The following is a 17,485-nucleotide window of genomic DNA, read 5'->3' as shown; positions in this document are numbered from 1 at the left end:
CATTTGGAACCAGGGGTTTTTCTCCACATCCCCTGATGGTGCATTCAGTCTGAGTCGGCTGAGGGGTCAGAGGAGCAAGGCCTCTGGGGGCTGCTGAACACCCCTGGACTTTGGGGGTCAGCAACAGGAGGGCCCGACAGCTAAAGAGATGTTGAGAAGGTGTGGGACTGTATTCGGGTTCTCTGGAACTAATTGGATATACACAAATATAGCCAATAGAATAGATATAAACAGAAACAAAGAGAGAGCGATAAAGGGTGATGGTGCAGGTCCCATCTGAGGACAGAAAACGGGTGTCCCAGCTCAAAGTAGGCGGGCAGAGAGGGCAAGTCACCCCTTCCTCCACATTTTGTTCTATTCAGTGGGCACCCGTCCGCCCATGCTGGGGAGGGCAATAGGCTTACTCAGCCTGCTGATTCAAACACTAATCTCATCTGGAAACACCCTCCAGACTCCCCCAGAAATACCGTTTCATCTGGCACCCCGTATCCCAGCAAGTTGACACATAAAATGCACCATCACAGGGGCCTTTCCCAAGAATCCAGACCTTTGCTATGTGGCACGACAGGCACTGCCAGATCTGTACCCCCTCCCTACACCCTCTTAGAACCACAAAACATCAGAGCCAGGAGGACTCAGAGGGGCGGCTACCTGGGGGGGTCATGCACGAAGGACCAGGCAGGATGCCACCGTGGGTAACCACACCAGGTGTGTGCCTCCAGCACGGGGTTGGCCAGCGGACTCCCCGGGAGAGCAGATGCTCTGCCCAAAAGCATTTGGTCGCCATCACCTGTAACGCTGCCCCAAGTACAAAGCCCCTGGTGGGCCAGGCTCTGTCTGGTGCCCATCGAATCCAATTGTCTGATTGTCCTAGTAGAAATTCTGACCCTCGGGGAGAGGCGGGGCCCACACAGGGTCACGTGGGGAGAAACAAATGAGAACCCAGTTCTGCCCACACTCGAACCATCATCCTGTGTTTCTTTGTCATTTAATCAGCAGATTCACCATGAGCCGGGCAAGGATGAGACACCGTCTGTTTCCAAGAGCTCTGGAAATCTGGACGTAGCAGAGCTGGAAGGACCTCAGAGAAAACTCCATTAGACAGGCGGAAAAAGTGAGGCCCACAGAGGGGAAGAAGCCCATTGAGCTCACCCAGCAAAGACTCGAGCTACAACGTCCCCAACTTGCATGTGCATGTTGGAAGCAATGGCGTTCGTTTCTCTCAAGCCTTCAGCGAGGACCGAATGTTACTGGGAATTCTTGATGAATACATGGTTTAGGGATGACTTCAGACCCACAGATCCTGCTTTGGGACCTTGCAGGCTGGCATCCGTTTACCCTTGAAAGGCTCCTGGGCTATCCACATTTCCCCCCAAATCCCTGAGCGTTCCCTTTAGGCGCCAAGTTCGATGTGCTCTCTTCAAACTCATAGTGTGTATGGAATAAACAGAAGGCAGCCAAGGTGAGTCATTTATTGACCATAAGCAACACAGGCCCCGATCAAGGACACATCAGCGCAAACCATGAAAAGGAAAAGGGGGAAGGGTTGCCCAATCCCTTTATTTAATATTAACCACATTATGTGTTTTCATTTGAGTTCTGAGAAAGAGTTCTCCGGACTCTCTGGTGTTCTATGAACTCAATCCAAAGTCAATTTTCCTCGAATCCATGGATGCCTGCTTCCCGCGTGCCAACAGTGAGACGAGGGGCTTTGGAACCACGGTCTCTCATGCTAAATAAACGCTGGCTGGACCACCGCTTGGCGGCATGGAAGGGCCTTGTCCTCAGGGACTTTTCCAGCATTGCCCGATGTATTGGTGGAGAACACAGACGACAAAAGTGAAGACCAGGCCTTGCGAGGTATGTGCTCCACTGGGGTAGAAATATCAAGGGCCCAAGGACCCGTGCAAACAGCCATCTGTTGACAACGATAGGCTGTGGCCCGTGGAGGCACGGCCTCATCTGGGAGACAGGGGGTTGAGTAAAGGGAGCATGAACGATGTCCAGTTGTAGACTGCTCGGTCCCAGTTACCTTTTTTTTTTTCTCCTTTGCTCTTCCCAGGCGTCCCATGACGTAGACAGGTCAAGGGGTGCAACCTCATTTTGTAAATGGGCCAGTTGAGGCCCAAAATGTGGAACAACGCTCCCGCACGCCTCTTTTCTGTTCCCCACCGCCACCTTCAAAGCAGCCTGGCAGGGCGCCCCGTGCTCCCCAAGGGCACCTGGTATTTCACGAGTGAAACAACCAGGGCTGTTTGTCTGTCCAAAGTGGGAGACTTTGGGCTTGGCAAGTAGGGCCTTTGCTCTCGCCGTGATGCCTGAGCGCCTTGTCCCTTCGCTGGGGTTTGTGGCCTGTCATCCATCGGCGCCATCTTCTCCCCCCAGCCGGGGACACGGCTGAGCTCTACCGTGCGCCCTGATCAGAGCGAGCAGCTCTACGCAGAGGGCTGTCTGGCGTGGGCACGCTCCCCGTGTAATTTGCACAGCATGGGAGTCCTGTGATCCAACGGAAAATTCAGGAGTCTGCCCCCTAAAAAAACCCAGAGATGGAAGGGAAAGGTAGGGAGATGAGAATAAAACGTGACTCAAATTACCTGGTGCTCGGTGGAGTGGAACGAGGCAGTGGGAGCTGCCAGGGCACGTATGGTGGGTGCCCTGTCGGTGCGGCAGAGTGGCCAGCCTCGGGGGAGGGCGGGGGCCTGGGGGAGGGGAGCTGACACAGACCGGGCGAGGGCATCAGAGCCGGACGGGTCCCAGACATTTTCCTGCCTGACACTTGCAAGTTCCAGGCACCCAGGGGATAACCTGGAAGCTGGCTAAAAATGCAGGCAATGGGGGGGTGGGGGGGGGGGGGTGGCGCCTGGGTGGCTCTGTCGGTTAAGCGTCTGACTCTTGATCTCGGCTCAGGTCATGGTCTCGCGGTTCATGAGATCAAGCCCCGAGTCAGGCTCTGCATCGACAGTGAGAAGACGGCATGCGATTCTCTCTCTCCCTCTCTGCTCTGCCCCTCTCATGCTCGAGCGCTCTGTCTCTCTCCCAAGATACCCAAATGGGGGCGCCTGGGTGGCTTAGTCGGTTGAGCGCCCGACTTCGGCTCAGGTCGTGATCTCACAGTTCATGGGTTCCAGCCCCGCGTGGGGCTCTGTGCTGACAGCTCGGAGCCTGGAGCCTGTTTCGGATTCTGTGTCTCCCTTGCTCTCTGCCCCTCCCCCGTTCATGCTCTGTCTCTCTCTGTCTCAAAAATAAATAAACGTTAAAGAAAGAGATACATAAATAAACTTAAAAAAAGAAAAAGAAAAAATTACATCGTGCACCTGAAACTCATGTGCAGTTGACCTTCAAACAGCACAGGTTCGAACTGCGCGGCTTCACTTACATGTGGATTTTTTTTTCCAAGAAGTACACTTACTATACGTGTGCTTTCCTTTTAATTTTCCCAATGCAGTTTTCTTTTCTCTAGCTTACTTTATTGTAAGAATACAGTATGTAATACCTATAAGGTACACAATGTGTGTTAAGTGACTATATTACTGGTAAGGCTTCTTGTCAACAACAGGATATTAGTAGTAAAGTCTGGGGGGAGTCAGAAGTTATACATGGATTTTTGACTGTGCAACGGGCTGGCGCCCCAACCCCCATATCATCCAAAGATCAACAGTGATAAAAAAAATTTGGGGGTGCAGCCAGGATGACCGTATGGCTGTTCAGTGCCGGGCATGATACTGACGCAAGTCCTGCCGGGAAATCACTTTATTGACAACCCCCTCGTTTGCCAGAGGAGGAGATTCAGCCCACAGAGAACAAGGGTCTTGGCCAAGATCCTGCAAAAAGTTAGAAGCAGATCTTTCAACGGCGTCTTGCTTGCTCCCTCTCTCCCTCCGTGCCTGCCTGCCTTCCTTCTCTCCTTTCCTCTTTCCCTCCCCGCATTCATGCATTCACTCAGGAAACATTTGTCGAGTGCCTGCTATGTGCCAGGCACTGGGTAAGGCGCAGAAACAGACCCGATCCCTCCCCAGCCGCAAACGCCCTAGTGGGAAAGACCAGCATTAAGCAAATAATCACACGCCTAAATGTGAAAGGACAGCCGTGGCCAGGAGAGGAACACGAGAGGCTGGATCAGGGGAATTCAACATCGCGCAGTGGCCTCATCTGTAAAATGGGGGCTCCTGACTTGCCCTCCCTCCTCTTCCCCCCTGCACGCTCACACAGGATGTTAACGAGGAGTGGATTGTGCAAACATAAAAGTAATTCTCCCAATACCGGGCTTATCCTGACTCTGATAGACACTCAATAAATATTTGTAGGATTGGATTGCTGAATGGAACGATGCCACAAGAATAAAGCAAGGGTTAAGAGGAACCCCCAACACCAACCCAGTGTTCACCCAGCTTTCTCGGTATTGCTGGCAAGACGCAGGCTGGGTCTGCCAGTTCTGAAGGAGGAGCAGCTGAAAGACTGCCTTCTACGCATCTCTGGAACGTCAGGGCCAGAGGACCCAAGGATCACCTAGTCTGTACCTGCCCTTGACTTCACAGAATGGGAAACTGAGGCCCAGAGAGGAAAAAGATTATTCCAGGTCACACATAGGAAAAGTGGCAGAGCCAGGGCTGGACCCAGGCTTCCTGAGTCTCAGGATAACTGAATAGATGGCAGAATAACCTACAACTGGGTGTATCTCGGGTCCCCAGATGCCAGGAGCTGTTACTCTGTGTGTGGAAAATCTGGGCGTTAGGAACGTCCTCCCTGCAATAATTAATGCTCTACTGCAGAACCACTACCCAGTTCCCAGGATCATTTCTCCACAGGCCACAGCCAAGAGTAAATGTCCACATATGTTTGGTAGACACTGATAGCTTTCGCTGTTTTCTGTCCTGGTTAAAACACCCACATTTTTCTTTGGGGAGGCCACTGTCTCCTTTCCTAATCTCAGCCTGTGAGACTTAGGTACCGTTGTTCGTCTGCATCCGGGGGGAGGTTGGCACAGGTCTCAGGCCTGGCCAATCAGCTTCTTCCATCCCCGTGAACACAGGGATTGGTTCAGGGAAGGACATGTGATTCAAGGGGGTCCAATAAGAATCAGCCCTGGGATTTTGGCTGGAACTACTGAGCAAGAGGCATTGTCTTTCCATTGGTTATGCTAAGCTGGTATGAGGTTATTCTCTTGCATCAAAGCAGGATGGAGAGCCTTTTTGTAAATGAGTCAACACAATGGTGTGTGTGTGTGGGGGGGGGGGGACCAAAAGGTGAAGAGAAACTGATTCTTGATGATGTATATATTATTTTGGACTCCTGGATGCAGCTGTTCCTGAGACAAGATACTCTTGACTTTGCAGTTACGGGAGGCAGGGAATTCCTCGTAACTGGTTAACTCAGTCTGACATAGATGCTACCAGAGATTTGTGGAGTTTTTGCTGGGAAGCCATTACCCAGGCAGACTATTTTACAAGCTCCATGCAGTTGAGTTCTGGACGATCAAATTGGAGGCAGAAGTGAAGAACACCACTGCCCCAAGCACCTTCCATACCACCTTTCACACTCTCTTTTTTCCATCTGCTGGCTAAAGGTCAAAATACCCAGGAAGACTCTGGGAGCCATATATTGAAAATGGCATTGGGCAGGGTCCCCGAATGACCGTATGGAGGAGCGTGCTGCCTCCCCCATTGCCAGGTGGGCTGAGGCTTCCCCTGTGTTAAGCCACCGAAATCCTTGGGCTTCTTCGTAATGACAGCTACCTTCCCTTCCTTCATCCACCTAGCGCTTCAATCCGAGTTCTTAGTCATAAACAGTAGACATCGACTCTGGTTAACTTAAGCCGAGAAGGAATGCATGAAGAGAATGATAGCTGTTCACAGATACTCCCTGACAGCAAGAGATGCAGGATGGGGGGGGGCGGGGGGGGGCATGCTCCTCAGAACAACGTCCCAATTCGTGGCATGGAACTGGAGACGGGGCAGGATGCCAGTGGATGCCAATACCTCACCTTGTCTGCTGACATTCCGGACGCTCGTGGGAAGCTGCAGGACCGGCTGGGTGCCCGTCATGGCTGAGACTCTAGAACCTCCTGAGAATGCTTATCCTCCAGCAGAAGTCCAGATCTGGCCAGCCTGACCAAGGAAGACAACATGGCTGCGAGGTGTTGGGGGAGGAATTGGGGTTCTGGATGTGACAGGCGAACAGACCATTCTTGAGTTGGGTCAGCCTTGGGTCCTGAGATCATGAGAGCCGAACTAAAAACTGAAAAGGGTATTTCACTCAGAAGTTCACCCAAGACGTCGAGGCCACATCACTCCTCTGGTGGGGGTAGCCTGGGATGCGGGGACTTCCCCCTGCTTCTCTGCAGACCGCCGTGCGGCTTTGTACCATTAGACTCCGATGCGTTGGCGGTGGTGACCACAGAGGCGCTCACACGCAGAGTTCTGGAGAAAACTTGTTTGTGAGACACTAAGGCTTCCTCTGAGAATTTTCCAAAATAAGTGGATAGGGAAAGATTTCCAGAAGCAAGGAAGTTTTGGGGTAGCCAGTGGGAGCAACACAGTGGAACTTGACCCCTCAAGGTCAGTGGGAGCTTCAGGGCTAGCCACAGGCTAAGACAAGGGCAAAGGTGCTGAGTGCCTTCTCTCTGGTGCTCCAAATCCTCTCTCCACATCTCCACAGCCAAAATCCCAGGGCTGATTCTTATTGGACCAGCTTGAATCACATGTCCTTCCCTGAACCAATCACTCAGGCCCCTTGGACTGAGATGTACGCAACAGAGAACCAGGCTCCCTTGTCTTTTGGCTTCTGGTTGGGCTCAACCAGTGGGAGGCACCAGCAGATCTCCCTCAAACCCCTGGAGTCGCCATGACTGATAGCCTCCTCCACCTCCCCAGCCCTCCAAGGTCACAGTTCCTGCCATGTGGCCTTCAGCATACAGCCCGCTGTCTCCAGGGTCTATTCATTGTCCCCATCCTATGCTGCTCTAGGTCTAGAGGAGTTTCTGGTCACCAGGGTTCCTAGCCCCATGGGCTGCTCCATGTCGGATGGGATTCCTACAACCTGCTCAAACCATTGTAAAGAGCCCCAGAATCCAACTTTCCTCGAGTTCCCCACGTTGAGAGTGCCATCTATCTCCAGCCAGGACCCTGACTGATATAAAGAAACTTGGATTCCACTGCAAGATAGTCTGCTTCATGATTTCAAGAGGCAATATCATATTGAATTTTCCATCATTCTTTCTTTTTCTTTTCTTTTCCAGACAGCCAGATGTGCCTGCACCACAATGTTGGGGGCATTTTCATAGCATCTGGTGATATTGTCACAGTGTTCTTTTACTTTGGAGCCCCATCCAGTTGGCCTCAGATCTGTCACTGTTGGGGAGAATGTCGTAAACCAGGGAGTTCCTACTAATGGCTGGGGGAAGATGTTATGCAAGCCACTCCAAGGGCTCAGAAATAGTCAGAATGCCAAGTTCTTAAAGGCACCAAGATGATGCGCAGGGCTGGGCTGACCGGTGATAGATTTGGGTTTGAAAAGGGCTTTGCGATATACCGGGGGCTACAGATGTCCAAATACCCACATAGAAGAGGGTCACCCATGTTTCTCCCATTGGCCATCCCCCTCCCACTATGACCCTTATTTGACCCTCATCCGACCCAGTTGCAAATGGCCCAGGCAGGACAAAGCAACAGGCAGCCTCTGATCCCACCCTGGTCCCCACCAGCAGCTCAGCAGCGTGAGACCCTCTCTGGAGTGTCCAAGTGGCTCAGGGACCCCAGGCTGTGCAGGGCAGGCGGTGGGGACAGCAGCCTGGGACCACTCACTACCTCCCACCCCAGTCAAGGAGAAGGGGTTTTGAATGTGCTTTCAAATCCATAAACTCACATTTGTTGGGCCGATTTTATTTTTTTGAAGTTTATTTATTTTGAGAGAGAGAGAGAGAGAGAGAGAGACGGAGGCTTCCAGCTGCCAGTGCAGAGCCTGATATGGGGCTCAAACTCATGAACCATAACATCATGACCTGAGCTGAAATCAAGAGCCAGATGCCTAACCGACTGAGTCACCCAGGCGCCCCTTTCGTGCCTGTTTTATTTTTTTTCGAATTTTTTTAACGTTTATTTATTTTGAGACAGAAGCAGAGCGTGAACAGGGGAGGGGCAGAGAGAGAGGGAGTCACAGAATCCGAAGCAGGCTCCGGGCTCGGAACTGTCAGCACAGAGCCCAGCGCGGGGCTCGAACTCACGAACCGTGAGATCATGACTTGAGCCGAAGCCTGACGCTTAACTGACGAGTCACCCAGGCGCCCCACAGGGTCTGTTTTTTAAGACACAAATATGCCTACTCCGGGCTTACAGTACAGCCTCCAGAATCGCCTCCCCAGCAAAGGCCAGGTGTCCTTCCTACTATGCCTGCAGCTCTTCCCGGAGTGTCTCCTGGGAGTATTCGTTCCCGGGGACTGTCCTGAGCCTCCACGGTACCCTCTAGGGTGCCGGACCGGGGACTACTACCTTCTAGAGAAGACATCCCGGATGGAGGCCCCTGGGGCCAGGCCCCACCTCTAAGTGGGCACTCCCGTAACACTTTGAGGCCCTTCTGATTTCAGTCACAGCCCTAGAGAGAGGCCGTGAGTTCCGGGGTAAAGCCTGAACATCCACCCACTCAGGGATTTTTACCCACTTGTGGTGTCGATGAAGCAAGGATGACAAATGAATCTGAAAGACCTCATTTTGATGACCGACACCTTCTGAGGGCCTCCACGTATGGCTATGCAAGTGGCCTCGAGCAACGGCAGGGGGCATGGTTCCCCACACAGTCACCCTGGCTTGGCCGAGCTTTTGTGACCGTTTCCTGGCAGACGGCGGTACGTGAACCGAGGACCAGGTGCCTGTGTCTATGCACCCATTTCAGTGGGACCTCAGCCGACTCCTACGGCCCCGGATCAGAAAGGCTGTCAGAAGTTCTGGAGGTGGACACTGGTCCTTCCTTCATTCTTTGAACATATGAGACTCATTCCCCAGGGCCCCCCTGCCACCCAGGGTCCTCCGATGGGGCCTTCTTCTCCATCTATCCCCACAGAGCAGCATAGTACCAGTAAGGCCTCGGGGTAGCACTCCATAAATTCTCTTTTCATTGGAGGCCTAGCAGATAATAATTTAAAGAACTAGTCACTGCTTGCAATTAAGCACAGAGAAAATAGATCAGGCCCATAATTTATGTCTGTGCAAGGTTGGGCTGGATTTGTAATTAATGTTTGCTCCCTTTAATGAAATACTCCAAAGGTCTGCACTTCTGTCATTCATGAAGGTAATTTTTCAATTGATTAGTAAAATAATACTTGAAAAGTAAATGCACCTGCTTCGTCCCCGAAATGTCTCCGTCAACCGGACACTGGTTGAGACGCTAAAAAAATACCACTCCAACCCAGTGGAGACCGGGCTCTGCACCATCAGCATGCAGAGTGCCCAAGAAGGAGGCAGAAGGAAAAAGCAATTAGAGCCACTGCAGTGACCAGAATCCCTGGGTGACCCCGGGCTGCTGAGCAGCTGTGACCATCCTACCCAGCTCTCGCCTGCTTTGGGGGAGCCGGGCAGGAAGGTGATGTTGCCGAGGGGGCCAGAGACCCAAGCAGTCTGGTTTTCACAGCCCACGACCCCGTGGGGCACTGAGCCGGGCTGGGATGGCCCTGGGGAAGGTGCACCAGAGGCCAAATTGTTGGGGGCTCTGTGACCCGCAGGGATGTGGGCTGGCCCGGGCACCCGGCAGAGGGCTGGACACAGAACAGACGCTGCTCCCAAATATCGTGATGGGCCCAAAGGAACCAGTTCCTATTTAAAATGGAGACCGACATTCCTTCGTCATCAGTGGACAGAAGGTGTGAACGGGGCCTTATCCTGAAAACCAGAACCGAAAGTTATAAACACAACCCCCCCTTTATGTTCTATGAAAAAAAAATAGGCAATTATATAATATAGTGTTAATTCTTAGAATAACGGATGACTCAGTATTGATTTTGGGGGATTAGTTTTTAGTCAAAAGTATTTAATAGAAACAATATAAGATCCTTCCCCTCGTGATAGATTTTCACAGCACAGGTGGAAAGAGAGCAATTCGGGCAAAACCATTCAAAGGCTGCATCCGTCGTTTGAAGTCCATTCCTCACCTCTGCCACTTAAAGCACCTATCAGTTATGGAGCGTCAAATACCGAGACACCTAACTCCCTGATGGTCGTCTTCTCTTGCCCGCGGGTCGACGTTTGCCAGTGGCGTGGCGTTGGGGGCCCAGCGGCTCTCGGACGTCACCTCCGCAGACTTTATGAAATCCTGCATCTTTGGGAAGATCGGCGGTTTCTGTTTGCAATCAGTTAACCTTTTAATGTTGAGTGTTTGCCAGAAATAGAGGTGTCACTAGCAATGAGAGGGAGGGGCTTTCCGGGGACACTATTTTTACAAAAGCGCTTCCTATGCTCTAGCCAGGCCAGCTTATCTATGCAGCCTCACAACAGTGGGGGGTCCTGGCGGAGGAAGCAATCGACAGAGACTCCCATGGACCCGTTTCCTAAACTTCCGGGACAAAGTTGCTTGGATTACACCTGGAAGGAAAGCGGAACCCTTAGGATCTCAGTTGCAATCAACAGAAATGGACTGGCTGATTTAAGCAGAAAGCGGAGGCAGGAAAGTCACTCTCCGAAACAGTCCTGAGGGTTCACTCAGAGATCCGGGGCGATGGTTTGTCTGCCTTCTCTCAAAAGCAGGAAAAGCAAAGACGGGCCAGGAGGGAAGCATGTTACAAGAGAAATGCAAGATTTTTGCATTTTTGATTCTCGATTCGTTTACCTGGTAATCTCATTGATTTGGACGGCCCCTGTCCGGACCCTGCAGGCCTGGCCTTCCAGAACCCACCATCTGGGACACTCTATGCCTCAGTACTGGCCAGCATAAGGCAACTAGCCACATGTGGCTATTTGAATTCACATTTAGGTTACTTAAAAGCAAACAGAATTTAAGATTTCGGTTTCTCAGCCACACTAGCCACATCTGAAGTGCTCCAAAGCGCTCACGGCCCGTGGCTACTGCACCGGATGGCGCGGTGTTGGAGAGGACATCCACCGCAGGTGAAGCTTTCCAGGACAGCGCTGCTTCCCCACCGACCCCTCTGGCCCCGCCACAGGGCCCGACTGTCCCCTTCAACTCAGCAGCTCTGGCAGGCTCACGAGCTGCCAGGGCGCAGTGACCCAGGGCGGGGCCCTCCTGCTCTGCTCCACCGGGGGCACCCGCCTCCTTTCACAGACGAGACTAATCTACGTTTGCAGCTCCTTTTCTCCATGCGAACAATGAGGAACGGCCCCGGGAAACGGCTGGATCACTTCTCCGGCACCTCCTTTCCGAGCCCCCGTAATAGGTGGAAATGCTTGATTATTTCAAATGAATATAATTATAAAATCCTCTACTTAGAGTAATCTTCCTCCTTTGTGGGAGCAGACATCTCCTTTCTCTCGTTATCTCCACTTGGAGAGGCACTTTGCTGCTTTGAAAAGTGCAGAATTCAATGGCCCGGGCAGGACGGTCTGTCTCGCCCTCCGGAGGGCCACGGCAACTTTGGAAGGGGCTCGTGGCTCCGACCAGCATCCCCAGGGTCCTTGTCTGGGTGAGCACGATGCTGCAAGAAGCCACATACTTGGAGGAGCCACTGGCCCCATGGGTCCCTGGAACATCCTTATCCTGCCCCTCCCCATCTGGGTTAAAATGCACCTGCTGGCCTCACTTGGCACTCCCCTCCCCGCCCTGCATGGCGCCTGGGGAGCTATCTCAGAGGACTCCACGGGGGTCCCCTCCTGTCCGCCCCAAAGCCCATGCCCCCCCATGGACTCACAGCATCAAACATTCTCCATTATGTTATTGAGGAGACGGCAAAGGCTATGCAGTCAGACTGACTTGAGTTCAAATCTCTCCTCTCCCACCCACTGGTTGGTGGTCTTTGGCAAATTAATCATCTTCTCTGCGCCTTAATTTCCCTACCTTTGCAAAGGAGATGCTAACCACCATGCACGGCGCAGAGTCCCCCCTCCCTGCCCCCCCCGCCGCCACCCTGTTCGTACAAGGGGACTCTACCTCCTGGTCCTAAGGGATTGTTCCAGGAACGGGCACATGGCTCTTTTCCCCTGGACGTTTGCACTTGGACTAAGAGGGCCCCGTGCAGCTGGGAGAGGTCCCACGTGGCCGGCAGTCTGGCCTTCTCCAGGTGCAGAAAGCTGACAAGGAAGGGTAGAACAAGAAAGAAGCAAGCAGCAACAGAGAAGCCTGGTTATCAGCCCACCCGGGCAGGGGCCACTCCTACCTATGCAGACCCTGGCAGGACACCCGGCACATAGTAGGCACCCAACAAGTGTTGGCTGCATCATTGGAGTAATGGAACACAGACAGCGTGAGCCCCAGGTTCCATTTGCCGGAGGCAGATGTAGCTCTGCCCTTCCAAGTCCTTGACTGTCCTGCCCTTCTCAGATTCAGCTGCTCTGGGCTTCCGCTGCTTTGACCTCAGTTTCCACCCCCTGCAACCCACCTGCAGAGCTCTGATATCACAACTGCGGGCATCCCCCCCCCCCCCAGCCCCACACCTGTAGATGTGCCCCAGGGCAGGGGCAGAGGGTATCGCCTGAGCATCTGGTCCACCCTCCGCTTCCCCAACCTCAGGAAAACAAAAGTGATACAGGACTTGCCAGGGCCTTGCCGAGAACTCTTGGCATCCCGAGGAAGGCTCAGGCTGCCCCAGCCTGACGCACGCCCCTTGCCGCACACGACATCTCTCCCCATCCTGTGCTCGCTGCGAGGGCACTCACCCTCTGGATGGCTGCGTTGTCTCTCCCAGCCACAGCAACCTCCCTGCGGAGAAGACGCGGACCCCAGGGGCATGCAGGTCCGTATTTCTTCATTCCAGCAGCTAGAGAGCCTCTTCCTTCCCCGTACTAAGAGGGACACCTTCAAATCCAAGGACATACAACTGAAATGAAGCATGTTCACAGAGCGGTGAGCAAAGAGAAGGCCCAGCTGACAGGTGGCCAGGCATCAACCATAGACAGGCAGGCCCCCCCCTTAACTTCCCACCTCCCTTCCATATATCTGTGTGGCCACCTGTCTCCTCTTTCCCATCGGGAACCTTGTGGAGAACCTTGTACACACCTTGAACAGGACCACAGGGCCCAAAGGCCACCCACCGATGCCCAGTGTGTGGTTTGGGCTACGGGACCAATTTTGATTTGTTTAGTAATGTAAAGGCTGTGTGATTTGGGGACAGTTCTCGGTTCAGGTTCCAATTCTGGAAGTTGGCGTTATCACCACTGGCTACTCAGCAACTGGGATTAACCAGGCCCCATAGGTATCTGGTGGGCATGCCTGGGAGGCACTGACACATGAAGGGCCCCCCAAAAGGGTCAAGGAGGGCTTCCTGGAGGAGTGGTCATCTCATGGCCAGACAAAAGAGGTAAGGAGGATTTGGATAGTCATGGCTGAGGTGGGAGAAGAGGGGAAAGTGAACAGAGACCCAAGGAACACCGTGAGCAAAAACGAGGACATCATCCTTCTTTTGAGAGACGCTGGGTCCAGGAACTAAAATGTCTCAAGACTGAAGTGTTTCTTGCTAGCATACTGGGGCCAACTACCCAGGAGAGCTAATGAATGATCGTTCATTATTTCATTCATTCATTCATTCATTCATTCATTCATTCATTCAGCACATATTTATTGAGCCTGGTCAAACTATATCCGAAACCACTGAGACAGAAATTGAAAATTATTCAGAATTGCTTTGTTCTTGGTATTAAGGGTACAAAGGCCAACAGGTCAGACGCAGACTCTGCCCTCAGAGGGGAAAGGCAGGAGACAAGAAACAAACCAATACACAAACAAACAAAAAAAACCCAAATAGGAATTCATGCTGGAGTGTGCTGGAGGGAGGGCCCAGGTGGCCAGAAAAGGCCTCTCTGGGGGCATCTGGACCAAGATCTGAAGTTTGCAAAGCAGCCCAGCACCCCAGAGCAGGTAGGGGAGAGAATATTAGAGGCAGAAGGAAGAGCGAGTCAAAGTTGGGAGAAGGGGAACAGCAGACAGAAAGCTATGTGTCTGGAGCAGGGTGGCGTGGGGAGGGGAGCGTGGGAGCAAAGGGAGGGAGGCTGGCAGGGCAGGTCACAGGTCACAGGTCACGGGGCCTCACAGGCCAGACCAAGGGGCTGTGCATTTTATCCTATGCTTCTGCCCTGACAATGTCGCACGCCGTTCATAAAAGTTATGTGAACACACGCTTCCTCCTAGAAAAGGGATCCGCAAACAAACACGGGTCACCACCTGGTTCTGTCCAGCCCGCGGGCTACGAATGGCTTTTACATTTTTAATGATTCTCGCGCAAGTGCCTACATAGCACCCTTGATGTTGCCTCTTGACTTGCAAAGCCTAAAATAGTGACTATCTGGCTCTTTCCAGCAAAGTTTCCTGATCCCTGGCCTAGCATGATGCCAGATAAGGCGGTTCGTCTCTAGGAAAAGGCAACTAGGTTTATCGGCGCAAGACGGGAGGAATGTTCTGCTCTTTCAGGAGGAAAACCATAAAATAACCACACGATATCTGGATAAGAAAGGACACACCCGGCAACTTACCCATACCTGCAGGCCCCCACCCACCTCATGCCATGTGTCCCCACGACTTTGCCCTCCGAGCCCCCAGCTCCCAGAAATCCAATTTCCTAGTTATAGCCGCGCTTATTAAAAGCATGACTGTGAAGGCTGTTTATCCCAAGATCTATTTTTGTCATAACTGTTTGTAATGGTTAAAAGCCTGGGCAACTTAAACACTCCATACAAAATAATGCATCTTCAATAAACTGAAATATTAACCAATCATATGTAATGGTTCATTTCTACCAAACGCCCAGCTCAGGGTCCTCAGGGCATCGTAGAAATTGAAAATCGTATTGATGGACTGGCCAGCCTTCAAATTACACTGCACGGGGATGAAAAAGCATAGGAAAAGTTCTCATTATGGCTCCCTGACATTAATTTGAGCATTTTTATATGTCTGTCCTATTAAGCACTTTAAGTGCTTTTTGATAATTGTGCTTTGTAGTTTTTACAGCACTTCAGCCTATTCCCAGTTCAATTTCCTCTTTTATCCGATGTTTGAAATATTGATTTCTGACAGATAAAAGCAAACCTTATAATCTCAGCAGCCAGTAATAAGTGAGTGGGACGAGGCCTCGGAATGCATCGGGGAATGGTCATATTTGAAACAGTCTTTGTTTTATTACATTTCGTCAACAGAATTTACTTACTGCTTGCTGATATTTATGTAAAAAGCCCGGCCGTGGAGAGGGCCCGCGATATTGCCAATTTCAGCTCTACTTTTTGCATTTAGTAAGATAAAAGAAGCTTCTCCCTTGGAGCCCGATGATTGCGGCGGCTTAAACTGCTGTCAGCCGGCCGCAAGTAACTGTGATTTATCTTCTTCGGATTGCGCCGTGTCGTGGCTACAAACTTTTCCTTCAGTTTTGCATTAAGAAGCTGACAGCCGGCCGGGATGCAGGAGAGCCTCCCCTCCCGGGCTCGCCGGCCCCGACGGGCACCCCTGCCCCGGGGCAGAGAAGGGGGCAGCTCTTGGTGAAGCCAGGGATGGCCTCAGACACCGCTCCGTCCGCGCTTCCCAAAACGCAGCCTGCGGGACTCGGAGGGCGTAGAGAAGACTTCGAGAGCGACACAAAATCCCGATTTTAGTGATCCTCTGTCCTGTGCGTTCGGCCCCCACTGTTCCTTGCTGAGCCACGTGCAGGTTGCTGGGCGCACAGAGATGAGCATAGAAGGGAACTGCCTCGTCCTTACGATGCTCACGTTCGCGAGCGGTGATTCTCAACAAACGGGGGCAATGTTGCCCACCCCCTCGCCTGGAATATTTTTGGTTGTCACGACTGGCATCTCGTGGGTGGAGGCCAGGGAGGCTGCTAAACGTTGTCTGCTGCACAGGACGGTCTCCCACAGCACAGAATTATCTGGCCCCAAATGTCAATATAGCCGATAGTGAGAAACCCCGATCTCGTGGAAAGAGATAATTGACCTGTAAATGGACAGGAAAATAGCAGGCAGTAATAAAGGCAATAGGAAAATAAAACAGGGCAATGAGATAGAGACCAGACGACATTTACTGTGAGGCCAAAATACTAAGGATCCCGCCCTGAGAAGATCTGGGAACAGCTGTCATGCATGGCTGGAGAGAACACTCATGCAAAGACAGGACAGCAGGACGAGGCTTGGCCAGCTTGTGTTGCAGAAAGAAGGCCAGGGTGGCTGCAGTTGGGGGCCTGACGCGGCAGGGACCCAGGGGCTGGAGGAGAGCAGGGACGGGACGTGTCTCTGAAGTGGTGTTGGCAGAACGCTGAGATTGAGCGTGGCATAAAGGGAGACAGAGGGTTCCAGAATGATGTGAAAGTGAGTTATTTCAATATGGACTAGAAATAATGCTTCGGATGAAGATAAAGCATGAAGGTCAAGAAAGCAGAAGGCATTAAGTAAATCCCCACTCCGGTGACACACACGTACAGAAGAAACGGGGTGAAGGCAGCACCAGAGTGAGTTTCACTTGGGATAAGGAAGCAGAGACCAGAGGGGTCTTACCCAAAGCCTCATGGCTTGCAAAGCCCAGAGCTGCCCCCGAGCCACATTCAGGAACTTTCTGGTTTTCCCAGAGCATCGGGTTTGAGAACGTCAGATCTGCAATCAGGGCCTGATTCTCCCCTAGAACTTTGGGCGTCATTTGTAACCAAGGGAAGACTGTTCAGGGACCCAGCCAACCGCCACCACACGCGACAATTAATTGCAGCCTCTCTCGGGCCTCAGGGCCACTCACCCTGGTAGTTAAAACCCTCCTATGTGCCAATGCATTCACTCATTTAACAAGTATTTACTGAGCGCCTACTATGTGCCCGATGCTGTGCTTTGCACTGCAGACACAGCAGGGAACATCTGCTCCTGTGACTCATTGGTCTCTCTGGGCTCCGGAAGGCTGACCCATAACCCCATAACTGTGGGTAAACAGGTACTAGCAACGGTCAGGGTCAGCTAAGTTATGCTTCCGTAACAAGCACACGTGAATGCTCACTCACTGTGCACCCCGCCCATTGCAAGGCAGCAGAGAGCTCTGTTCTGCACTGGCGTCCTCCAGGAGCCCGGCAGGTGGGGCAGCTGGCATCCGAAACGATGCCAGTCACTGTGGCAGACGAAACAAAATAAGCCTGGTGAAGCTTGTGCGGGCTCTCCCGGCTTCCGCCCATGTGTTCTATGCGCCCCCATTTCATTGGCCAAAGGAAGTCACATGACCACACCCGACTTCAGGAAGACAGGAGGAGAAACCACCTACCTGCGATCAACCCTAATGACGGAAGATCAATGACCTAAGTGAGGGCCCTGGCTCTGGAAGGAGTCCTGAGACCTCTAACGGGCAGGGCTGCAGGGCCAGGGTTTCAAACTGGAGGGCTGTG

At 52.4% G+C, this 17,485-nt stretch overlaps 1 long non-coding RNA gene across 1 annotated transcript; it reads right to left on the bottom strand.

Moving 5' to 3' along the window:
* Nucleotides 1-15,235: 15,235 nt before the first annotated feature.
* On the bottom strand, nt 15,236-17,234 carry LOC132691356 (uncharacterized). The gene is made up of 2 exons (XR_009615703.3): nt 17,111-17,234; nt 15,236-16,065 (listed from the first exon to the last, which is right to left on the bottom strand). It is a non-coding gene; the product is annotated as an uncharacterized LOC132691356 (long non-coding RNA).
* Between the last annotated feature and the right edge of the window lie 251 nt (nt 17,235-17,485).

This window comes from Panthera onca, chromosome E2 (assembly GCF_046562875.1).
Source record: "Panthera onca isolate mPanOnc1 chromosome E2, mPanOnc1 haplotype 2, whole genome shotgun sequence".
Taxonomy (NCBI): Eukaryota; Metazoa; Chordata; class Mammalia; order Carnivora; family Felidae; genus Panthera; species Panthera onca.
The sequence above is the reverse complement of the archived record's forward strand: the minus strand, read 5'-3'. Positions and strand labels throughout refer to the sequence as shown.